The 27,336-nt window shown below is 39.8% G+C and overlaps 1 protein-coding gene and 1 pseudogene across 11 annotated transcripts in view; both read right to left on the bottom strand.

Annotated features, from left to right (window-relative positions):
* Nucleotides 1-27,336, bottom strand: part of ARID1B (AT-rich interaction domain 1B) — a 437,019-nt gene that overhangs the window by 180,078 nt on the left and 229,605 nt on the right. The window lies entirely within an intron of this gene.
* Nucleotides 469-27,336, bottom strand: part of LOC129534453 (small ribosomal subunit protein uS8-like) — a 67,161-nt pseudogene continuing 40,293 nt past the window's right edge.

The raw sequence follows: 27,336 nt of genomic DNA, 5'->3' as shown, positions 1-27,336 counted from the left end.
GTAGGAGCTCACTAAGTATTTGCTGAATAAATGTATATGAATGAATGCGCTAAAGACTATAACAAAACAATAAAAATATAAATACATGTGTATGAACCCAAATTTGACACAGCTCATTATGACACAGGTGGGGATATAACAAGGTTTAAAATATGCTCTACCTAATATAACTGTATAAGTAGAAGTCATATGTGTGGTTAGTGATACATGCTTGCATGTATTACACATGACTGTTAATAAAAATCAAACCAAACACCAATTTTGCTATATTGAATACATATACATGCATTTGATGCATTTGTCTCTCTAGCCAAGAGTAGACCTTAAATTCCTTAAAAAGGATTAGTTCTTATAAACTGATGGCAATAAAATGAGTATGTATGTTGCTCAAAGGTAGATCTTTTCTATCCATCCTGAGTTAAGAGGTAATGACTTCTAGACTTGAATCACACCAATAAATGACTCCAGTTAGACTACAGTAAATATTTTATAAAAATATATACAGTTCGCAATCCTTCCAAACAATTTTAAAGAGTAATTTTGAGCTTTCCAATTTAGGTTGGCTGACCACAACACAGTCAATGGTAAGAATATCTGCCTACGCTACAGGGCATGATTGTAAAGGGGACTGACAGGCCCAAATTCTACAGAAGAATAGCGGCACTCAGAAGGCTTATGTGGTCACAGTACCATACCTTTTCCACAAATAATTTTCTTGAGACAGTGGAATAGTGTAACCCTGTCAGTTACATGATGACATTATTTGTAGATTTGGGGGCATTAAGAATGCTATACCTAAGGAAATCACATGTATCAAAGTTCATCATTTCCATACTTCCAGCGTTCATCAAAAAACATGGCTATGAGATCATGAACAGTATAGACCAAAATATAGTTATCTATTCATTATTTCATTTGGCCTTTCCAATGCAACACATGTGTACGTATCAAACATTTTGAAAACAGGTAGTATTTTCAATAAAAGCAATGCTTTCCCTTTAGATCTTTCTGTAAACCTTATCTTATTAAATTAGAAAACACTAATACTTATTCATTACATTATTATTTCTACATGATTGATTTTTCTGTATAATTCAAATTAATAACCATTTCTTCTTAACACTTTCTATACTTATTCCTAAATTCTAGAAAGTTTGATGAAGGAAAATAAAAATCATGGGTGTCCAGGCAGTGAGGGACTGTTAAAAAACATATGAGCACTAAGTGGTAGTTAATAAACTTTACAAAAAGTTACACAATGTTTAGTCATATTCTAAATATTTATCTTGCATTATGTGATATAATCTGGTCATAATTCAATGCCATTTTATTTAAGCAATACTTCCCAATTCACCCAACCATTTACACACACACACAAACATACACACACAGTTTATGAAGCCAATGTATTATGCTACAGCTTGGTAAGTTTAGATTCTCTAAAAATGTAATAAATAAACTCTTTTCCTAATTTTGACATTTCATAAAAAGGAAAATCTTACATTTAAAAAATACCTGGATAAATCAACGGAAGTACTAAAAGATAAAAATTGTGGCTAAGGTACTATTTGATCATACTTAAATCCCTCTCCCAGTCCCACCCTGCCATTGAAGTTAGAAAAGGAAGCTGAAAGTTGTTACAAAGTCACTATGTAGAAGACACATTGTGGACACACAGGCTATGGCCATCCCCAAGATAGAGGCATGTAAAACTTAATTATGGTATCAAAGAAAATGAGGTGCAATAAAGATGACTTTATTGATTAGGTGAGAATGAAAAGGTGTTTTAAAAACAAATACATTTTTAGATCAGCAAATTAACTTCTATTACAGCCAGCAAATGGCTGTTCATACATCTCATCTTGATTGTGTGTCACTGGTTTTCTTTCTGCTGCCCTGTTCCCTGTCCAAACGTCTCTGCCCCCAACTCTGTCACTTGGGTCCAAATGTCAAAAAACTAACAGATGACAAAACTTCTTTCTTATCCTAAAATACTTCTACCAAAACAGATGGGGGTTTCAAAACACTGAAATAGTGGTCACGACCAAAGACATTTATCACAGTGCATATTTAAAACCTTTCAAAGTTCAAATTAAATAGTATAGTATTATTTTGATTATCAAATTGGAATGGAAAGACAATTCAATAAAAGAATGTAAGATTAGGTATACTGAAATTTAACAACAGAGTTTTATCTTTTACCTTAAAATGAATTATTGTGTTAGAGGAAACATTTTGAAGAATCTATTTAATTAGGTAAACTAATGAGTTCGAAGCTAAGAAAAAAAGACTCTAGGGAAGACAGACAACTATTTTTTTTTTATTCTTTTCAGATTTCTCAAAAGTCCTATTCGTCCAAAGAAACTTAACTAAACTGGCTCCCCACCAATCATGTCATCTCCCTTTCTTCTCTCACATAAATTGCTTAATACAGCCTTACCTGCTAAGGGCAATAATAACAAATAACTATGTATGCATTACATGGGAAGGAAACTGAGGCTACCTAATACAGGACACTCTGTAAGAGGTAAATTTAGGAAGAGGAGTTAGAAGTTTTCCAGGTAACTGTCACAATACCACTATTCCACTCTGCTCCCCTTCGCCTCTTTAAAAAGTGTATCTTCTAATAGCCAGGCGCAGTGGCACACATCTGTAATCCTGGCTAATAAAGAGACCAAGGTAGGACAATTGCTCGAGCTCAGGATTTCGAGACCAACTGGGGCAAAATAGTGAGACCCCCACCATCTCAAAAACAAAAAGGGTATTTTAGCACACAAAAAAGTCACAGAGATGATTACAAACACTCCTGTACTCACCTAAGAAATAGGTCTCTGAGGATTCATGAGGCTTAGGTGAGACTGGAAGCAACGAAGACAAACCTGAAAGCTAGACAGCTCTGAGATGAAGACTGGCCCCGAGAAGAAGGCAGGCGCCGCCACTTGTCAGCATACTCCTCTAGACCAAGTGCTCTTGATCTGTTGCTGCTTTATTAAATAAAACTACTTCATATCAAGGGTACATCTTGACATTAAATAGTAAAGTCACTTTAAAATACGATTGATATATGATTACAGTGCTCTCCCAAAGAATAAATTACCCGAACATGGAAAAGATGAGTCTTTTGGCTACACCACAGAAAGCAGTATTGTCTGGAAAAAGAAAATATGAGTGATTTGTCTCTTTCCATGATAAAAACATAGGAGTCAAAGGAGAGATCTGATTTTTAAAAATAGGCCTGGTGCAGTGGCTCATGCCTGTAATCCCAGCACTTTGGAAGGCTGAGGCAGGTGGATCGCCTGAGGTCGGGAGTTTGAGACCAGCCTGGCCAACATGGTGAAACTCTGTCTCTACTACAAATACAAAAATTAGCCAGGCATGGTGGCGGGTGCCTGTAATCCCAGCTACTCAGGAGGCTGAGGCAGGACAATCTCTTGAACTCACCAGGCGGAGGCTGCAGTGAGCCGAAATTGCGCCACCGCACGCCAACCTGGGCAACAGGGCGAGACTCCATCTCAAAAAAAAAAAAAAAAATCTATTCCAGCACGATGTTACAGCCACTTTGGAGAAGAAGCCTGGTAGTTTCTTACAAAGGTAAATGCAGTCTGCTATATGATCCAGCAATCCTCTACTTCTAGGTATTCACCCAAGAGCAATGAAAATATATTAACATGAAAACCTATATGAGAGTGTTTAGGGAGGCTTTCATCATAGTTGACAAAAACTGAAAACAATCCAAATACTCTTCAACTGATGAGTGGATAAACAAAACTATGATCATAGCCAAACAATGGAAAACGACTCACCAATGAAAAGGAATTAACTACTGATACAAACAAGGAAATGGATGACTCTCAAATGCACTGTGCTAAGTAAAAGCAGCCTGACTCAAGAGGCCACCCACTGTATGATTCCATTCATATGACATTCTGGAAAAGGCCAATCTACAGAGAAAGAAAACAGATCTGTGGCAGCCAGGACTTGGGTGTTAACAGAGAGGGACTAACTATAAAGATAGAGGGGAACTTGTTAAGGTAACAAGAATGTTCTACCGTCCTACTAGAATACTGTTCTGCCTTACACATCATTGTTATGCATTTCTCAACATAGTAATCCATCCACAATGCTCAGAAAACTTTCATCTTGTCCAAATATTTAGACATGAATTCAAACAATATCCTATAGTTTCTCATCTTAAAATTCCTTTAGTTTCCACCGTGTAACATATCTTTTTGTTCTGACAAAGTGTTCTAGAATATAGAGTTAAATTTTACATTTGATAATTTCTAGACATTTCTGCATAATTTGGGAATTGCTACATTTTTCTTACGGAGGAGGTCAAAGTTTTTGAGTTTTTTGCTTTGGAGTAAGAAAGGAACCATTTACTAAAATTCTTTTGTTATTTAATACAACTACATATAAATGTCAACTTCAACATGAAAACCAGCAAATCAACTTAAAATCAGAACTGCAGCCAATGGTGAAATCGTCTGTACAAGCGGAGGCATGAAAATTATTACGCAACCTTCAGATCTGAAGCATGGCACTTAACACATCATCACTATACCTTATTCTTATAGCTCAGAAATGTACGGAACTACACCATGAAGTTCTTTCTAGTCAATAGCAAAAAGCTTGAAATGTAGTCTCAAGGATGAAAAGCTAGATTTTGTTTTTTTTTTTTCTTTTTTGTTTTGTTTTACAGAATCTCACTCTGTTGCCAACACTGGAGTCCACTGGTGCAGTCAAGGTTCACTGTAACCTCTGCCTCCAGGTTCAAGTGATTTCCCTGCCTCAGCCACCTGAGTAGCTGGGATTACAGGTGTGTGCCACCAGATCTGGCTGTTTTTTGTTTTGTTTTGTTTTTTAAGTAGAGATGGGGTTTTGCCATGTTGGCCAGGCTGGTCTTGAACTCCTGACCTCAAGTGATCTGCCCGCCTCAGTCTCCTGAAGTTTTGGGATTAAAGGCATGAGCCACTGCATCCAGCCCCGAAAAGCTAGATTTTTGATGTATGAAACATCTACACCAAGTAAGCCCTTTCAACATTTTAATATTAAGTAGACTCAATTCGTTCACTCAATTTTGTTCATACAAATCTGCTTTTTAAACAAAAATGAGGTTTCTGAAATAATTTACAACCAAACATAAAAAGAAACTTGTCACTTGGCAGTAAGATTCATTTATGTTATGTTTTTCTAAGAGTTTATAAACAACCTTGGTCAGCGTTTGGGATGAAATGACCCCAGTTCCTGAAAGAGTTAAACCACGTATCATTTTTGTGGCAGGAAGGGCATAAGAAGCAACTTCCACAGAGTGGCACTTCAGCACTGCTGACGCAAAATGTTGGAAGACAAATCTTTCTTCTCCAAAGAGGCCTTCAAGTTAAGTAACATCTCTGCACAGGCAGATAAATCTCATATGAAATGTAGGCTGAATGCCATGGTTTATGTTACCAACTATTTTTAATACAAATTCACTATTTTTAAAATGGGTAAATTGGTGAAAGTTTAAAGAATAAATAACCTGAGATAACTAGCTACAATCTACACGCAAAATCTGTCAAGCCATACACTTGCTTGACGTCTCACTTGAATGTATTATTTATATCAAGACTATCTTTGGCAAACCTAGGGGAGCATAGGAACCACACACTCATTATATTAGGTAGGCAAACTTTAACTTCAAAATTTGCCGTAAACTTGGCAAATGTTTGCAGCAAATAGAAATTACTGTTGGAGGGGCAGAAGTCATAAGTGACTCCCAAATAGATATGCCTTGTTGATATTTTTTTGGGTTAACATTTTAAAATCCAAGACTTTCCAAATAACATAAAATAGTGACTGCAAACCACACTTTGATGTACCTACAAGGTCAGACCCATTAGGAGCAATGGCAGGTAAGTGTAACAGTAGAATATGCCAGGACGATGGGGAGAAATCTTTTACTCAACTCTTATTACACTGTTTCCAAATTGCTCCAGTTTATGTAAAATAATTTGTATTGTTTTCTTTTTTAATTGTACATATCCCTTCTGAGATACAGAGAAAATTAAGCTTTTCCATAAATTCAGTATTCACAAAGCTAGGGCGTTAAAAGCCTGTAAACACAAAATTCACTGACCTGCATCAATTTAAGCACTATTAAAAGAGATTGCAGCTCAAAATCTAAAAAGAGCTGCTAATCCTGCTCTACAGATAGTAACCAATCAGTGTTCATCCTCACAATGCATTTGCTCTTCCTGTTAGGAAGCGCCGGAGTGAGGAGAGGATATGGAATACAAGAGTATATCCTAGTATGCAACTCACTCCTTCTTATGAAACACCTAAATAATAAATTCAACTTAATTTAAACTGTAACTGGCAAATGTCATCAGTTAACAACATGATCAAGGTCAGAAATGTCCCTGCTATTATTTTTATAAAATCTGTATACAGATCACAAACACAGAAATTGCTACATGAAAATTTCTATGCATATTCACACGTGCGGTAAACACTACAAGGCATAAAAACAAACAGAAGAATGTTAATATTCAGAACTCTTCAAGGCCATTTCTCTTAAACATTTCAAAATACTTTTGGATTCTGTCTCTACATCAACACCAAAAACTGACCCTAACCCTAACCCTACGTTGTTACAATGGATCATCAATTAAATGTGCAGAATTCCAAAATTAAGTTGCTTTGAGTCTGATAAAAATACACACATTAACAAGTTATAAGTTATCTGCATAAGAATTATCAACAAGAGAATAAACAAATTAGAATTTATGGTCAAATTATATAGTCCACAGAGTGAAAAAGAAGTGTAAAAACCAAAGTGGCCGTCGCTGATTGCTACTAGTTGGATTAAATGCATGTCTTGGTTAATCTACTATAGTTTCATGTGTTGTTTAGCTTACTTGAAAAAGTCGTCAAATGTTCCTAGATTGCAGATTGCAACATCCTACCTAAAACACCTGCAAGTGACCAAGAGACCACCCAGTGATCCCAAAGTCTCCATGGCAGAGACAGGATGAAAAGTAATATCCCGACAAGACTCTTCAGCATTTAATTAAGAACAGGAAAGCACAGGCAGGAGATGAAACTTTACAAGCCTAGGCGTTTCTCGGCTTTTAAAAAAATGCTGTGAGTTGGTTTTCCCAGCAAGGAAGGTTGATGAGCACGCACTTGGCTCCAAGAAGCAGCTATTACACAAATAGAATCCAAGTGCCTGGCTAAGCCGCCCAGCCTCGGTGCGTCGGTTAACAGCCAATGGCGGCGGCCTGCCAGCCTCGCCCCGCCCACCTCCCGCCGGCCCCGCCCCTCCACCTCGCCCCCTTCCGCGGCCCCGCCCCGCCTCCCCGCCCTGTTCTTGGCGGCCTGGGCTCCACGGCCCTGCTGGCGTCCTTCCTCTGTAGTTCCTGGCTTTTCCGCCGTCAGCCACTCGTTTTAATTACGCGAACGGGTTCCAACTCATCCAGCCTTTAAGTTTGGGTGGTGGTTTTGAGAGGGGGAAAGAGATGCACCAAAGGAAGTAGGGGAAAAATAAAACCTTAAGCGCTGGGCGCGACAAGCGGGACGCCAAGGTTAGGGGCGCGCGGCGAGGTAGGGGGGCGGCGGCGCGAGACGGCGCAGGGGAAACACTCGGTTCCTGCGTGAGTCTGGCCGCGCCGGCTCATGTGTACGCGAAGCTGTGTCAGCAGAAACTTTAGAAAACACGCTGTGCGAGCGGCCGCCGCCTCCCGCCTCCAGGAGGAGCCTGCGGGCGCGCGGGGCAGACGGTGCCTGCAGGCGGCGGCCGCGCTCGCCCGGAAGGGAATGTGGCTGCGGCCGACGCCTCCCTCCGCGGGGTCCCACAAAGGCTCATCTGTGCGCGGCGCGGCGCCGTCGGAGGAGTCCGAGCCTATTCAGTCAGGCTGAGGACGCGGTTGTTTTCGTCCCCCTGTCCCCGCCCCCACGAGCCTACGTGCGGGGTAGGGTGGGCGGCGCCGGAACCCCCGCCCGGGCCGGGCCGCGTCGGGCCGAAAGGAGCGAGCGGGGCCTGCTGGCAGAGGCCGCCGGGCTGCTGTGTGACTCGGTCCCCTCCGCGCTCGCCGCCCTCATCCTCGCCGAGCGCCTCAGCCGCAGGGTTAATTCCGCCCGCAGCCTGGTGGTCCCACTCCGGGGGATTCCGGGGTCCGTGGAATCACTGGTTCTCCCTTCGGAGGAGCCCGGCTTCTTCCGTGAGCGCGGGCGAGTCTCTCCGCTGTACCGCGGGGCCGGGGCTTGAATAAAACAAAAGAAACCAAGGCGAGGTGTGGACGCGCAGTGAGGACCGGAAAGCGAGGCCTGAGAGCTGGCGGCCTGAAAGCGGTCCTGCGTCCTTCACACCCTCTCTCTCAAATCCCCGTCTCTCAAGCGGGCCCTGGCCAAGAGTAAAAGCGCAGCCGAGGAGGGAAGGACGCCGCCGCCGCGCAGGCATCCGGGCAGGGACGGGTGGGCGGGAGATTCCGGGCCGCTGTTCAGGGCAAGCGCTAAAAGTTTCCGGGTCCCCGAATTTCTCATTTCTTTATCGAGTTCTGCAAAGAAGCAACGTTCCTTCGGCCATTAATATTGTAAGAATGTATCGTTTCTAGCCACAAGTTCCAGATTACTTTTTGTAAGAAAATTAAGGACTCAAGTAGATCAGCAAAAGAAACCACGTACAGCATAAACTCACGTACCACTCCTTAAAAAAAGAATTTATTGAGTTATGACCAAGAGTTATATAAGGGGAGAGGTAACAAATCTTTGGTGAGGAAAAAGCGATGGAAAAAAAATTAGAGAAGCAAAAATAATTCTGAGGAAATTACATATAGTTTGAAACCACCACTATTTAATATTTTGACTCGCGATCTGAGTAGGAGAAATGACCAAGCTAGGCTGTTGTTTATGTGATGCCATCTCATTCAGTTCTAGCTACTATTTATAGCTCCAACAGCATCAGAAAGAAAAACACATGCCTAGTGGCTAAAGCATTCAAACACAACCCCTTATAAAAAAAAGTTTGGGTTAATTAAAAAGAATAAATTTCAGATTAAATATATATTTTTAGGTTCCAATTTACAGTTATGTAGTTATATATTATCGCAATAAAAAGATCTGCCCATGGACTGGTTTTTGGTTTTGAGACATGTTTAAATTACATCCCTTACAGAGTGCTCAACTTGTATGGGGGTAAATGACTAACATAAAATGATGTTATCTACAAGGTTAAAAAGCAAGAATAAAGAACTAATTACATTTTAGGTCAGTTCTTCATCAGAGAAGGAATGTTAAAAATTTATTTCCATCCAATTTATTTTCTAAATATTATTAATTTCCCTAAATAAAACATTTTTTGAACGGCAAATTTGCTTGTTATGTCTATTCCCTCCTTCCTGAAATGACTTTCTCCTATCCCTCTAACAGCTTTGTCTTTTGCTACTTCTTCATCCTCCAAGTTGTGCCAATTTGTTTCACTTTTTATTTATCTTTGCTAAAAGAGAAAGGCAGGGGGCGAAAAAACCCTAAAGGACTTAAGATTTTCAGATGGTTCTAGTTCTAGAAACATAATGGCTGCATATGAAGGGGAAGACAGGAGTCGTCCAGATACACCCAGACTTTCTTTTGGCTTGGTGGGAAGAATGAATGGCATGGTTGTGTCCTTGGCAATTTGACATGCTTGTGGTATATCCGCGGAGGTGACCCGCTGGCAGCAGGAAATACAGGTCATGGCACAAGTTGCAGGAGACTAAAGCACATGGATTCGCAGGCAATTAGATGACAGTTGAGTGAGCGTGGATGACTGAGTTTTATCATAAAAAGGCATCACAAAGGACGATAGAGCCTAAAACAGAACCTTCAGGAGTACCAACATTTAATGGGCAAGTTCTTCCCTCCTTCCTTAATGAAAGCAAAAGCCACCAGGCTAGAAATTTTACAATTTCAGAACTGCTTTTTCCTCCAAATCTAGAGAGAAATAGGAAGTGAGACATGGACTCAGGTAACACTAAACAGAACTAAATTTTAACTCCTCCAAGCAGTGGCTTTGGAGAAGTTAGACAAGTTTCTTAGCATCTCTGGGCCTCAGCTTCTTCATGTATATGACGACAGTCTGCTCTGATGGTTGTTATGAGAATGAAATCAGCACTTACCAGATGCTGGCTATAAACATCATCTGACCATTCCTGAAATACAGACTAGCCTCCATTCCCATTACCAATGCCTTGAGACTCGCATCTCTCCTCCTAAGCCTAGAATACTGTGAAACTGGTTTCCTTGACACCAGGCTCTTTCCAACCCATTCTCCCTCACAGTACCCCCAGTGTCCTCTTCAGATAACAGATTTGAATATGTCATTCTGCTTAATATCCCTCAGACCAAGAGAACTGGGTCTAGACTTCTTACCTCGGGATAAAGGGCTTTGGAGAATCTGTTCCTAATCTGCCATATGATATCACCCCTTACCTCAACTCATTATTGGAATATGAAGCACCCTGTCATGATTTCTGTGCTGAGCCTACCGTATTTTTTTTCAGCCCTTTATTCATACAGATCCCTTCACTTTCCCTGTACGTTTGCCCTTTGAGGTCATGCTTCCAAGTCTTCCCTGACCCCACATGGTTGGAATGTACTGCACTTTATGTACTACTGCACTGGACTGATAGAATTTTACTGTTGTATATATAATCACATATATGTCTATTTTCCTTTTAACCTCTATGAAGGCAAGGTCCATCCATTGTGAATTTATGTATATTTTCCCACCTGCAAAAATCCATAGAAAAGTTTGCTACAGATTAATTTAGCTACCAAATTTAAGCAGAAATGAAAGAGATGTGCTGGAAACCAGAAATTCTCGTACGCCAGAAATCCAAAACTTCAGATTAGTAAACGAAGAGTAAGGCTGAGACCTGAAGATCTCACATGTAGATGGGTAATAATTTTTGACAAGTATCTCCAGGAAGCAGAGTTTTATCATAAAAAGGAAGCAGTTATGCTGGGCACGGTGGCTCACGCCTGTAATCCCAGCACTTTTGGAGGCCAAGGCAGAAGGATCATGAGGTCAGGAGTTCGAGACCTGCCTGGCCAATATGGTGAAACTCTGTCTCTACTAAAAATACAAAAATTAGCTGGGTATAGTGGCACATGCCTGTAGTCCCAGCTGCTGGGAGGCTGAGGCAGAACAATCTCTTGAACCTGGGAAGCAGAGGTTGCAGTGAGCCGAGGTTGTACCACTGCACTCCAGCCTGGGCAACAGAGCAAGACTGTATCTCAAAAAAAAAAAAAAAAAAAAGCATACTACTTTTTGTTTAGACATTCTTTCCTACTAAAAAAAAGTCAGTTTCCATTTTACTTATTACTTTGCTTTTATTTAGAGACATGGTCTTGCTCTGTTGCCCGGGCTGGAATGCCATGGCACGATCATGACTCACTGCAGCCTCAACCTCCTGGGCTCAAGCGATCCTCCCACCTTAGCCCCTTGAGTAACTGGGACTACGAGCACATGACACCATGCCCAGCTAATTTTTTTTTTTTTGGTAGAGATGGTGTCTCACTATGTTGCCCAGGCTGGTCTCCAACTCCTGGGCTCAAGCAATCCTTCTGTCTGCCTCAGCTTCCCAAAGTGCTGGGATTTCAGGCATGAGCCACCACACCCACCCCAGTTTCCATTTTAGAGATGTTTAGGCTCTAGACATTTGCACCACAGCAGAAGGAGCTATGTTGACTTTCAATTTCAAAGCAGATTCTGAGAAGCTATGACATTCTAAATATGAGGCCTTCTTTACTCATGGATTGTCCTAACTACAGGTTTGTTTTCAGATGAATGCAGTCTGGTCTCAGGAAAGACCCCTAAAAAGGTTAAAAAGCAATTACCTAGAGGAATATGAGTTTTTATTTCAGAATTTCAACTAGCACTGCTCATTTGTTACTACTGATGAATTCCTAAAGAAAGATGCTAACTAAATGCCTTAAATCCCTTTGGGAACAAGGTAATAAGTAAACATATATTTTATAAAATCTAATAGTCATTTAATAGCCAAAACAAACATATTTTATAAAATCTAATAGTCATCTATTAGCCACAACAAACAAACAAAAAGAACATCTTCCTGTCGTCCCCAATAGATGTTTTACTGATTGGAAGTATTACTCTTGAGTAGCTTAGTGAGTATGAATTATTTCCCAATCTGCCTTTACAAAACTCTCCCTAATCAATAATGTGGCTTTAAAATTTACCAGAATTCTTGATGGATTACCAGAGGTTTCTACACTGGGCAATGACATTCGAAACTAGGGCAATCTACCACTATAACAAGTCCACAGGGAAGGGCCACTCACTGGGGCGCAGAAGTTGTGTTTGGTGTAGGTTTGTCTAGAGCAACCCTGTCCAACAGAAATACAATCCAACTACATATGTAATTTACCATTTCCTAGCAGCCACACTAAGCAAAGGGAAACAGGTGGAATTATTTTGATAACATGTTTTATTTGACCCAACATACCCCAAATTTCATCATTTCAACCTTTAAGCAATACAAAATTAATGAGATACGGTAAGTCTTCACTTAACAACATTGATAGGTTCCTTGGAAGGCATGACTTCAAGTAAAATGCCCTACCAGGAAACCAAGTTTTCCATAGGCCAATTGATATAAATAAGAAGACTCAAAATACTTACAATATTAAACATCGAAACAAACGTGAGCTATACATACATTTAAGAAAGATTAGTAAAAATAAGTAATATCATTATTTACCCAAGTATTCCAGTTTGGGTCACACATGGGCAGAGCCCATCCCTGCAGAGCACAGGCGGGACCCACTCTGGCCAGAATGCCACTCCATTGCAAGGCCACTCACACACCCACAATCACTCACAATGGGACCATGCCGACATGCCAGGTCCCGTAACGGGCACATCTTCGGGATGTAGGAGGAAGCTCCACACAGACAGTGGTCCCAGCTGGGAATCGATATTTTTTTTTTCTCCTCCAAGTTATAAGGAAACAACATTGAACAAAACAATATTATTCAAGGACTTGCTGTATTTTACTTTGTTTTTAATGCCATGTCTTCAAAATCTGATGTGTATCTTTTACTTGAAGCAGATCTCACTTTGTAAAGTAGCCACAATTCAAGTGCTCAACAGCCACACTGGACAAATGTAGATATTTGTGGTGTGGGGTGGCGATGGTGGCACCTATTTGCAATTGAGTATTGAAGTTTAAAATTACATTGAGGGGGCTCTTTTTTTTAAAACTGAAGACATAATTGCATATAAATGTATCAGTGATTACTTTATTGACATGAAAATACAGCACAAAGCATTAAAAGGGGAAATAACGATTAATACTGAAATGTTTCTAATAATGCAAAAATAGCCAATAGTAATTTGACGGACACTGTCTACAAGCCAGGCTGGCTCAAGTACTGTACTTAAACTAGGCAAATGTCTTCTGAGATAAAAGAACCACTTCTACCAATCCTTCTCCTGAGCAAACTGAAAAGCGTTTCCATTTGTGAGAAGATATCTCCTTACAGCTGTATCAAGAGAGGCTCTGAACCGGTCTAATTTTTGCTGTCTTGAAGGCAATGAAGATGCAGGATTCACATCACAGCTTTGTCTTTTTTTCTGAGGGTTGGGGGATGTATGTAGCAGTGGGGTCGGAGTAATGCTGTGATTGGCACAATGAGGACAGGAGAACATCTACAATTTTACTATCGTGCCAGGAATGAAAGCAGTGAAGTGAAGACAGAATGACAGCAAACGCAGGGTTATACGATAAGTCAGCACCCGGGAAACTCTGAAGTCAGGAGAACCAACTGCTCCCAATAGAAACAGGCTATAGAAGTGTTCTAACTACAGTGGGTCCCCTTTAGAATAACTCTGATCAGCTCTAGAAGTGTCAAATTTAAAAGTATTATCTTCCTCATGGATCTATCAGAGACAGTCTTCGCACTTTTCTTGAGCAATCTCATTCACACCCAGGAGAATATCAGATATGGCTTCAAATATCAAATATTGTGATGAATCCCAAATCTGTGTCTTAGTTTCCTCCACCCAAGCTCCAGGACTGACCAGACCTCTCCAACTGCACACTAAACAGTCCCATGAGGATGTCCTTCAAAAAACCTTGAATTTAACATGTCAAAAACTAAATTAATTTTCTCTCATCATTCTGCTGATCCCTAACCAACTTCTGTATTGTCAGTTATTGACAAACTATTTCCCAATCTGCCCAAGCTCAAAACTCCGGGACTTATCCATTTCTCCTTGTATTGCTCCAATCAGAAATCATATCCCTGTGTTTCTCTATATCTCCATCAGGCTCTCATCAACTCTTTATTCTTCAAGTCACAGTTCAGTTCAAACTTACTCCCCAAATATTTTCTCAGTAGCTACCATGTGCAGGGCACTGTGTGAAAAATGCTGGATTAAAAGACACATGTGGTATCAAATGTCATCTCGTCTTTCCCAGTCTGATGCCCTCAAGTCAGATTAGCCAGCTGCTCTTCAAAATACTGAGTTATAATAATCTGATTATTTGTTTTTTACTTTAGCCTGCATGTTTCTATAAGATGGAGAGTGGCATATTATTGTGCTATTCTTTTGTTTTTATTCCTGGCATAATACGGAGACTAGTACAGTATTTAGTATACATAAGGTAATTGGTAATTTTTTACTCATCATGCTTTAGTTTACAAAGGAAATTTAATGGCTCTAGATGCCAATCTAAAGATTCATATTTAACTGAAAACTACTGTATTCCTCAAATTTGGAATTCAGATGATCACCCTTCTATCAAAACGCTGATTAATTCAATGGTGTTGATAATATCACCCCAAACTCTATTGCACATGGTAACTCTGTCATACATCTATAAAGCCTAGTAGCTGTATTGGGTGAGATGAAAAAAACTGCTTATATTCCACAGCAACATAATTACAAATAAGTTTTAACCTATTAAAGTACAGAGTCTCTCTTATCACTTTCATAGCAGGACCCTAGTTACCAATAATTCATAGCATACCTCCCCTTATTTTAAAACTCATATGATAGCTGATTTCCTAACTGTAGCAATCAGGGTTCTTAGAAAGAATAGAAACTGAATTTAGCTAACTAAGGAAGCGGATTTCATTAAAAATATTGGATTAGTTTACAGAATCAGTAGTGGAGAACCAGGATTGCATAAAAGGTAAGAACCAAGGGAGACTGGTCAAAAGAAATAATTTGCCCAGAAAGTCACCACCAACAATTCTAATAATGGACACACGATGCTGACAATATTGCTAGATTCCAAAGTCTGTGGAGTTTCATCAGGCAAGAGCTAATGGCTGGCCAAGGCTTAGTCATTAGTCACATGCTCCCTCAGTAGCATCTACGATCTTTGGATTCAGTAGCAGAAAATACATGCTGCGTTTTAAGTTCCATACCTTTCTTTTGTCCCCCAAAGAAAGCAGGTTTATACGCTGAGTCACCAAAAACAAAACAAAAAACACCCAGCAATATTCAAATATTCAATAATGTCATCAAAAATTTCATGATGCCCAAAGGTTTTGTGTGTGCATTAGCAATGTACAAAGTCAAGGCACTGATCTTGAGCAAAGCACCGAGTATAAGATTCCCATAGTGCTAGCCTGTGTTACTGAACAGACCCAGGGGGCTGACTCCTTTAATTGATTCTTGCTTGTCACTTCTATTCTGTTCGGGCCTGCCGCGGAATTCCCTTTGTGCTGATATGTAATTTGGCTATAGTGCAACCAGTTTCTAGTCAGTACAGAAAAAAAGGTAAGTCCATGAGATTGCGTGCAGGCACCCCTCAACCTTCAGCACACATTCAACCCAAATCTTCCTGTGGTGTTTAATGTGAGTGGTGGATACCAGGGTTATTTTGAGCGAAACACAAAACACACACTGAAATACTTGGCTCGTGACAGATCCTGTTTTCAGTGTTAACTAATCTGGTAAATGCCTTTTAACTAACCCAAGGAAGTAGAGATGAAGCAGTAATAATGCTCCTAGCATTTCTTTTTTTATCATTACCTTCAACCGAGGTCTCAACTTCAGGGCACAGCAGTTGCAACACAGAATTCTTTTCCTGCCATCACTCCATCTCACATGAATGGTACTAAGTCCATAGGCTTCAGAGAGCCCTGGATCTAAATGTCATGCAACAGAGGAGGCCACTCCTGGGATCATCTCAGAGGGTAAGGAACTTAGGTTGGGACTGAGCTTTGAAGGCATGAAATGCCTCTGCAATTACTGCCTTCAAAGTGCCTTAGGCAGCACTACAGCGGCAAAATGGCAAGTTCAAAACTTCATGCCGGCAGGGCGCCGTGGCTCACGCCTGTAATCCCAGCACTTTGGGAGGCCGAGGCGGGCGGACCACCTGAGGTCAGGAGTTCGGGACCAGCCTGACCAACATGGAGAAACCCCGTCTCTACTAAAACTACAAAATTAGCCAGGCATGGTGGCACATGCCTGTAATCCCAGCTACTCGAGAGGCTGAAGCAGGAGAATTGCTTCAACCCAGGAGGCAGAGGTTGCGGTGAGCCGAGATCATGCCATTGCACTCCAGCCTGGGCAACAAGAGCGAAACTTCATTTCAAAAAAACGAAACAAAACAAAACAAAACTTCATGCCATACTTAAAAACCTCACCATGTAAGGTCCCATACCATTCCTATTATTTGCGCACATTTGTTGCTTTCATTGTTAATCTGCAGTATTATTCATAGTTCTGAAACAAACACTGGATATTAACAGAGTATAACTTCTTATTTCATAGATGAGGAAAACAGAAGCCAAATAGGATAAATGACTGTCTAAGGTCACGTATAATTATTTGAGGAAATTAGACTAAAGCCTAGGTCTCTTGCCCCCTGGGTGTTACTCTCTGTACTACAGTATACCATCCCAATAATGTCTTCTATTTACAGTTGGCTAGAGTCAACTACTGACAACCAAGGCCAGTTGCGTAAAGGCAGCCTCCAGTTAGCCTCCAGTATACCATATATTCACCAAAGGTAGCCCTAATCCTCATCATGTATTCTCAATCTAAGTGACTTTGTTCTTAGTTTACACTTGACTTGTTTGCTGACAATGCCTTCATAACTGCCTTATCAGCCCACTCCCATGTTCTCACAACTGCCTGGTGGACTTCTTCAACAAGGACTAACTCATGTCATTGCAGTTTTTTGCCTTTAATTCCACAAATTAAACACAATTATTATGTTATATCATGTTTGTTTGGCTTTACTGTGCCATTCTATCTGTTTACTATTCCATCTTACATCTCAGGTATTCCTTCTGGGATAATTTTCCTTTGTCTTAATTACATCCTGCAGTTCTTTCAGAAGAATTTTAGAGATCTTTGGTAAAACTCCCTCAGCTGTTGTTTACCTCTAAATGTTTTCATCTTATCATAATTCTTGAAGAGTACTTGAAATAGTCTTGCTAAATTGCTATTTTATAGACATTTATGTGTTTCTTCTGAGTTCCATGGTGTTACTGCCAGTCTATTTCTTTATAGATGAGCTGCGCTTTTTCTCTGGCTGCTTTCTAGACTTTCTCTTTGTCTTTGATGTTCTATAGCTTCGGTCTCGGCATAGATTTCTTATTCACACCTGGAATGCAGTATGCTTCCTGTATCTGTCAGTTCCTTATTATCATAAATTCTGAGAAATAACTGTACCTTTTGAAAAACGCTACACAGGTATCAACCAAAATAAGGTAGTAGAGAAAGACAACAGTAGGAAGTCTTATGGTGCTTATGCATTTAGATTCATTTGTAATAAAAGACAAATCCTCTGATAATATTCACATTAACACTATACAAAAATAAATAAAATGCAACTACAATTAAACTATGGGCCATTATGTCTATTGTGAAACGGTTGTTCATGGACCGTGGTTCATAAAAACATAACTTTCTAAGGAAAGAATTCTTTCTTCAAGACTTTAAAATGAATTTATATCACATTTTCATTTTATACTTCACCATAAAAATTCCCATAGCAGAAAATAATGCACTACTTCACACCAATTAAGCTTTCTTTTCAATTTTTCCACTTAGTTCATTTTAACTAATCAAGGCATAACTGCTACATAATTTGTTTTTGGCTCTAACTACTGACTAAAGGTGTAGAATTCATATGCAAGGGAATTTATCATACAACTACAATACTTTTTGGACGATTAATTAGAGCTTGAAGGAACTACAAAATCCTCAAATAGCAATCTAATTATCTTTTGTTCATTTTTCCAACTCTTTAAATGTCAATAATATATACATGCTTTAATGACAATATGGAAATCCTTGACCATGATTAGTCACCAAGAGTTTATCATACCTGCACTAAAAACAAAAGGTAAAAGAGAAAGTAGAACAAATGAAAAGAAGTACAGAATGCTTTCTCCATTCAATTTGCCCATTCTACACCCCCTCAAAGCAAAACCAAAAAAACTTAAAAAACACACACCATAGGGAAAAGGAAAAAAAGAAAAACTATGAGAGGTGTCCTGGCCTTCGGACCAGGCTGTTGCAGTTAACTGCATGACTCATGTCTCTTTTCCTTCATCAAAAAGTTAAACTAATAATTCCCTACGATAGTTCTATTAGTGATCACAATCTATAGATTTCCCACAGAAGAAAAATAGGAAAGTAGCAATTTCATAGCTAAAAACAAAAGAGGTCACACCTACTTTCTTATAGTGAAGGATTAAGCACTAGAGAAAGATTTTTCAGTTTCACACATGCAAAATTTCAATTTAGATAAATTGACACAAGTTGCTTTGCCTAAACTGAAAAGAAGTCTTGCTACATGAGAACAGTTAAAAACAACAACAACAAAAAACAAAACAAAGCAAAAAAAACAGGCCGGGCATGGTGGCTCACGCCTGTAATCCCAGCACTTTGGGAGGCTGAGGTGGGCGGATCATGAGGTCAGGAGATGAGACCGTCCTGGCCAACATGGTGAAACTCCGTCTCTACTAAAAATGTAACAATTAGCTGGGTGTGGCAGTGCTTGCCTGTAATCCCAGCTACTCGGGAGGCTGAGGCAGAAGAATCGCTTGAACCTGGGAGGTGGAGGTTGCAGTGAGCCAAGATCAGCCACTGCACTCCAGCCTGGCAACAGAGCTAGTCTCCATCTCAAAACCAAACCAAAACAACAACAACAACAACAACAACAACAAAAAACAGGCAATGCATAAATGTTAACAAAATTAGAAGCCTAGAATTTTACTGATCAGGAGTAAATAATAACTCGGCCCTATTCAAGATTACCCAAAGATAGAGAAAAACAAAAACAAAACCCCTGAGTGAAACCAGTGAATCAGTGGTATAAGTGTGATCACTTTAGGTTCCCTCATATTGCTAAGAAAATCCAAACAGTTCACAATATTTCATTTTAGAAATTCTCTTCTTATTCTAGGTTTCCCTAACACTCTTTCATATGAGAAGGGGTAAGAGCTACTAAAAAATTGCTTCATAAAGAGCAGAACTTCACAATCTTTTGTAGAGTCCTGGAACACAGGTTGGCTATATTACATCACATTCTTCACTCAAGGGGTGGGTCAAACCATGGGCTGTGTAGGTGACAACCTGTGTTCAAATCCTGGCCCTACAGGGATTCAACTTAAGACTTACTTAACCTCTCTGTGCCTTGCTGTTCCACCTCTACAAACAGGTGCCATAGCATTAACTATATAGCACAGAGATGTCATAAGGGACTTGACAAATAAATGCATATAAAACACTTAGAAAAGCATATTAACAAATATGAATATTGCCACTATCAATTAAACATTAGTGAAATGTCTCAATTGATGAGCATTTTGCGTCATATTAGCTATGACATTCACAAGAGTATGTGCTGCTCAGATAAAGCTTTTATATCTAATATAGTAACATACAATAAATACTTGTTGAATGAAACTATATATGCAGAACCCAGTCTAGAAACTACACTTGTCTCTAATTAACTCCTTTCAACTAAGAGGAATGTACTTTCCATATTCAGTACTATCACCTAGTTTAGGGCCAACTTTTCCGCTATTCTGTCTGTTTCCTAACTGGCCTCCCTGCCTCTAGTCATCTCTTCCAGGTCATTGAGAGAAGAGTTCCTCATACTAACAGCCTTGTGCGTATCACTTCTCTGCTCAAAAACACTCACTTGCACACCATTACCACCTTGAAGCCTCACTTTCCTTACTGTACCTCCATTTTACTCAACACAGAACTACTGTGTTTTCCACTGAAATCTTGCAGTTTTTCATCAACACTTATAGTTTCCTACAAATGACTGTGAGCACTACTGTCTCTGTAGCTGATGGCTGCTTCAGTTCAGTAACCAGTGGACTTCCTTCTCCTAAACCCTATATGAAGAATATCTTAAAGGCCAAGCACAGAGGAATGACTGGTATTTACAAAGAAGCCGATTATTTTATTATATGAAGGGTTGGCCTAAAAGCTAACCCAGTGAACTATTGACCTTCTTCGAGACTGTCTGTAACTAAACTATATTCTTAAAGGAAGCCCAAACATCTTAACACTGGAGGCAGTTGGAAGTAGTTGGGAAGGTGGGTGTGCTAGCGTCAAACTGAAACCTGCCAGCTCCCAGCACCACCACCCATTACAAACTGTGAGAGCTCAGACAAGTCACTGTCAGGATGACCAGTGAAGGACCCATGCTGTCATCTGAGCGCCGCCCCCCTCCCCCGCCGATCCCGTACCCAGAGGTCTCTTCTACAGAGAGATGGGCATCAATACTGCTAAGTGAGCCATGCTTGGTAAGGCCTCCCACCACCTCCCACCCAACTCAAAGTCACATTTGCCTAAAATCCTTCCAACTAATAGGGACTGCAGTAACGAAAAATCGCAATCACAGTGATTAGGTGTCCAAGTCAGAGAATGATGTCTGAGTTAAGCTGAAGAGATCAGGGTGCAAATCCATATTTTTTAACCCCCTAAATGGACTCTGAACCAGAGCCTTTGAAGACAGAAGATAACAGTAACTTTGGAATGAGGGAATGGCTTTCAATAATACTTAGCAGCATCGAGGTTAAAAGGGAAAGATTACAGGAGGTCCCTAGGGTAGTCAAATTCAGAGAGACAAAAAGTAAAATGGGGTAGCCATGGCTGAGGGAGTGAAGAGTTAGTGTTTACTGAGTACAGAATTTCAGTCTGGAATGATGAAAAGACTTCTGGAGATGGATGGATGGTGGTGACGGCTACACAGCAATGTGAATGTACTTAATGACACTGAAATATGTGTGCTTAAAACTCGTTGAAATGGTAAACTTTATGTTATGTATATTTTACCACAACAAAAAAGGGGGAAGGAAAGGGAAGGAAGGAGGAAGAGAGGGAAAGTAAGAAAAGGAAAAACAAATCTATGCATCTCTGTAATAGCACTTATTTGCCAAATTTAAATGTTTTGATGAAGCTCTTTGCTTAATTTAAACTTTAAAAAGTTTTTAAAACTTAGGGCTTCCTAGGCTGGGCGCAGTGGCTCACGCCTGCAATCCCAGCACTTTGGGAGGCTGAGGTGGGCGGATCACGAGGTCAGGAGATCGAGACCATCCTGGCTAACACGGTGAAACTCCGTCTCTACTAAAAAATACACAAAATTAGCTGGGCGTGGTGGAGGATGCCTGTAGTCCCAGTTACTTGGGAGGTTGAGGCAGGAGACCCCAGCCTGGGTGACAGAGTGAGACTCTGTCTCGGAAAAAAAAAAAAAAAAAAAAAAAAACTTAGGGCTTCCTTAACTATTGCTGCAAAAATTCTTACGGAACTTCAAAAACACTGATGTTCCACAAATTTTTCTTTGCAATTATCTTCTTATAACAACTCTCTGACTCATTTCTTATAATTCTCTACTTTCTATTTTAATATTTCAAATTCTAGTGCTCATCCTTCCCGCTGTGTCTATGTGTGCACGTGCAAATCTGTAACAGAAGCTAAATGGTTCGCTTTAAATTAACAAAACATTGCCAAAATATGTAGAAAACATTAATGTATTTAAAGAAAAGCTTTAGAGTGCCTAAAATCGTTGACCCTAGTCTGGCAGCAATTTTCAATACTTATTAAAGAGCAGAAAAGAATAACATTTTGGGATTCTTTCTGTTCATTATGAAAGTAATATAAGTACAAATATAGAAAACTAGGGAAAATTCCTGAATTTAAATTTAACATTAAAAAGCATTTTTCTAACTTCCTGAAAGTTTTAGTAACCATTATCTTTAGTCTCATAAAATTTCCATTTGAAGGCATGTGTGGAAATTCATTAAATTACGTCCCTTCCATGAGTCCTTCAGGGGTGTTTCCAATTTTTCACTAGTCTAAATAAGATACCAAGAAATGCCTTTAAACACACAGTTCCCCCATGTCCCCAACATTTGGGATTATTTCCTTAGGAAAGATTCTCAAAAGCAGAATTACAAAGTTAAAGGATGGGACCATATCATGGTGCCTGATAAACTGTGTGTGTCTGTTTGTGTGTGTGTACACACATGTGCCTAGAATACACAGCATTTTTTCTTAAGAAAACTGATAACATTTCCATTTAAGCAAAAGTAATTTAGGATTACTTCCACGTGAAAAAAGACAAAAAATTTCTGGTAAGTAAACTTTCTTGTGAATAAAGTCTCCTTTTTCCATTCTGAAATAAAAATATTCAATTTAGAAATTGCAGCTGTGTGCTGAAAGCTTCTTCACAAAAAATGGTAACAGTGCAGGCTCCTCTCTGGTCTATTAAAACACTACATACTGCTCTGAGTATCTGCAGCAAAGTAAAGTATTTCTTCCTTCTGATTACACATTTCTTGTTGACATCATTCCAATGATAAAAAACCTAAAGAAGTTTCCTAATGGTTAATAACTGAAATAAATTAAAACTGTGTGTTTACTGGTAACTAGGTTAGTTATTAAAAATGTTCTCCTAGGCATATGCAAATGATGGCTGCTTAACTGGTACTGCTCTCTAATGACATCTCTATACTGTAGTGATATTTTATAAAACAATATAATTTCAACCTTATGCTACAATTCTTTGAATATAATTTCTCTCTTCAGAATGGCCATTTTGTTGCCCCAGGAGGGAGGTGGGGGAGGACCTAAGACAGTATTCCACATGCACCATGTCACATCAGGTTACTCTTATCACCAGTATTTCCATAAAATGGCTTGCAATACACTGAAGCTCTGATATAACATTATCAATCAACAGATTGTGTGAAACTGCCCATCAATGACAGAGCTCAGAGACGGTTCCAGATGGTCTCTAGATCTTAGTTCCCTGAGGTAAGAATATGTGCTGTATGTTTCCCTAACAGTGAGATCAGATAGCACTGAACTTCCACGGAATACCAAGGGCAAAGGAGTCTATCTTGCCTGGATCTCTCAACGGGGGGTGTTGTGGGGTGGCAAGAATAAGAAGGGGAATAGAAGGAAGGGCAAGGGAAGACAGAGAGAAAAGAGGGAGAAAACGTGAATATATAAAAGCCTCTTAAAATAGCAATGTCGCTATGGCATACATTTCCAAAGCATAAGAAACAAAGTCAAAAGCTATTAATGGAAAGCGACCCCAGAGAGTTTTAAGTTCCGGGAGTTAGGAGGTAGCTGAGGAGATAGAATATGGTGAAAAAGGTAGAAATGCAGGCCAAACTTCTAAAAAGCATTTTTAAAAGATCTGAAGTTATTTTGTTAGTTTATGAACTTAAAATGCATTATGTTAAATTCCTCTGCTCATAAACTTTACAGTATTGGGATGTGGTGAGTAGAAAGGAGATCGGGGAGGAACTGCCATTGCTCCTTTCAAAGTTCATGAACAAATCACTAACAGAAGTCCTGTGGAGAAAGAAGTTTCACCAATTCCGTTTTCTTACTTGCCTACTCTGGGCTTTTCATCTTTAGCTACAACTTAACTATTCTCCTTGGCAACCCAGTAAGTATTGTCATTTTAGGTAAAAATAAATCTTTTGTGTTAGAAATGCCACTACATAAGGGCCTGGCACGATGACTCACGCCTGTAATCCCAGCACTTTGGGAGGCTGAGGCAGGCAGATCACAAGGTCAGGAGTTCGAGAACAGCCTGGCCAATATGGTGAAACCCCATCTCTACTAAAAATACAAAAACATTAGCTAGGCATGGTGGCCCATGCTTGTAATCCCAGCTACTCAGGAGGCTGAGGCAGGAGAACTGCTTGAACCCAGGAGGTGGAGGTAGCAATGAGCCAAGATCCTGCCACTGAATTCCAGCCTGGGCGACAGAGTGAGACTCCATCTCTCCAAACAACAACAGCAACAAAAAACAGCCTGGCCAACATGGTGAAACTCCATCTCTACTAAAAATACAAAAAATTAGCCAGGCCTGGTGGTGCACACCTGTAGTCCTAGCTACTCGGGAGTCTGAGACAGGAGAATCTCTTGAATCCGGGAGGTGGAGGTTGCAGTGAGTCGGGATTACACCACTGTACTCCAGCCTGGACAACGGAGCAAGACTCATCTCAAAAAAAAAAAAAAAAAGAAGAAGAAAAAGAAAAAAGAAATGCCACTACATGTGAAAAGTACACACACAAGAACTAGAGAACCAATTAAATTCTAACATTCACTGCTGAAAAGTGACATAATTATAAGCAATATGGTACAAAGTGTGTACTTTCTCAACACCCTCCCCTAACACCGGCAATAAAAGCACTCCAGCCTCAGGGGAAGCGCAAGCAGTGCACACAGCCAAGTCCAAGTGCACGGCTGTTCCGAACACATTTCTAAATTTAAGGTAACTATCATTTTGGGGGGAGTTCTTATAAAAGAGACCAACTTTATCTTTTGAATTACAATGTATGTTTTAAAATTTCAAAATCTGTGAAATGAAATTAATATTTAATCTCCTTCCATGGCCCCAGTGTTCTTCGAGCCTTTTTCTCAAGAAATTACACTTCGGAAAATCAAGCAAAATTATGGTATTTTATCACTTAGATCTCTAACATGTGTTCACAGGAAGAACAAAATGGCTTCATTTAACATTTCAGGGCTGCAAAATGATTTCACTTGCTAAACACTTAGCAAACATATAATTTACAAGGCAGTATTAGAGTTCAAGTTCTTTTTTGGCCTATATTTAATTTCCCAAATTTAAGACATTTCCATGGAAAACATCATAGCATGTGCCCTAATGTTAATCAGTAGCTCTTGGATTTTTTATGGCAGAGATAAAAGGCTCACACCTGTAATCTTAGGGTTTCGGGAGAATGAGAGGATTGCTTGAGGTCAGGAGTTCGAGACCAGCCTGGGCAATATAGCCAGACCTCATCTCTACAAAAAAAATTTGTGGTGGTATTGTTTTTTGTTTTTATTTGTGTTTGTTTGTTTTGACACAGGGTTTTACTCTGCTGGCATGCACCACCACACCGGGCTAATTTTTGTCCTTTTTGTAGAGCTGGGATTTCACCATATTGTCCAGGCTGGTCTTGAACTCCTGGGCTCAAGCGATCCTCTTGCCTCACCTTGAACTCTCGGCCAAAGTGAAAAAAAAAATTTTTTTTTAATTATCCAGGAACAGTCATGCGCACCTATAGTCGTAGCTACTTGGGAGGCTGAGGCAGGAGGACTGTTTCAGCCAAGGAGGTCGAGGCTACAGCAAGCTATGATGGTGCTACTGCACCCCAGCCTGGGTGACAAAGCAAGACCCTAACTCTTAAAAAATAAATAAATAAGAAGACTCGATGTTACTTAATTTAGCTGCCATTAACACTTCACTGTAAAGTAGTCCATTCCCTTTTGAGGATGAAACAAAAAATGACCTTGCTCCTTTTCCCATGTACCCTTCTCCAGGCAGATAAGCCCAGTCAGAAAAACAGGTATCTCCCTGACTCTTCCCCTCCCTCGCCTTTACAGCCATACATTACAAGGCCTGTGGATCTTCCTGCTTTTCTTCACCTCTACTGTCACTGCCTAAATCTAGACCACAATAATCTCAATCACAAATGTCTACAATTTCTCCTCTGGCAGAGCCCCCATGTAAGGCTGTCCGGGATGTACAGTACGAGGTAGGGGCCAGGCATTCACATGATGCTCCCTCACTCTCTGCAGTACCCAACCTCCATGGCTGTGTTGTCCATATACAAAATCCTCCAAGAGCATCCTTAGCTCCAGTCTGGTCCCTTCCAATCCATTCTCCACATGGCAGTCAGGAAGATCTTTCTGAAATTCAAGTGTACTCAGATCATGTCCCAGGCGAAAATAAAATCTCTTTTCAATGGCTTCCTCTTGCTCTTAGGATCAAGGCTAACCTCCTCACAGAAGCTTCAAAGCCCCTCTGTGATGGGGCCCCAGCCTTTACACTCCCCACCATCCTCCCAGCCTCCCACTTCCTACACTTCTTTCCCTAATGGATGCTGCTTTCCTTGGAATTCCTGGAATACACCATGCTCTGGCATGTTTCTGGTCTCAGCTGTCTCCTCTGCCTACAATCCTCTTCTCATTCTCATGCCTGGCTACTTGTCCTTCAAGTCTAAGATGTCACTGAGATGTCTTCTTACTTAAGAAAAGATTAACACTGTTTTCTACATAATCCTATCTATCAATTTGCATTTTACCTGCAAGATGTTCTCTCCCACTAAATTATAAAGTAACATGAGGGCAGGTCTGTTTCCTGTTCATTACTGCAGCTTCACTTATAACACAGCAGATGCTCAACAAAAATGGGCTGAATGAAAGATCAAATTAACAGTTTCAGGCAGACTAAATTAAAATACTCCAGCAACTATTTAGCAATTCTAAGAAATTATTTTAATGTTTTTAAGGCATTTCCCAAGGACAAATGTATCACAACCATAAAATAGATCATAAAATAGAATGAGGAGGCCTCAGGAACTTGGAAAATGCAATGCAGTGGCTACACAGTTAAGTTTGTTTCCTTTGTATAAATGCAAAGCAGGTTTGTGTATTACAAGTGTCAACTTTGTATAAGAATAAATTTAACATATGGAAATTTTTAGTCGTCTCACAGATTTAGAAGGCTTTTAGAATCCACAGGTTAAAGGAGAAGCCTCCATACTAAAACAGTAAGCAGAGAGTAAAGATAACATAAAGATACCTTTGGGAGAAATTCTTTTCAAAATTAGAGGTATAAAGATGTGCAAAATGAACACAAAATGATAAAGTTTCAAAAATACCATGTTTAACTTTCAAAGTTAAACATTTATCTCAAGATATCAAGTTGTATCATAATTATGAAATCTATTTCTCATCCCGACTTGGCAATCAGGAAACAGGAGGAACTTTTCTAAGTTCTAGTTACTAAATTAAAGTGAATATTTATTTCTACCATACTTTGCAATTGATAAAGC

Source organism: Gorilla gorilla, chromosome 5 (assembly GCF_029281585.2).
Source record: "Gorilla gorilla gorilla isolate KB3781 chromosome 5, NHGRI_mGorGor1-v2.1_pri, whole genome shotgun sequence".
Classification (NCBI taxonomy): Eukaryota; Metazoa; Chordata; class Mammalia; order Primates; family Hominidae; genus Gorilla; species Gorilla gorilla.
This window is presented reverse-complemented; position numbering and strand designations above follow the sequence as displayed.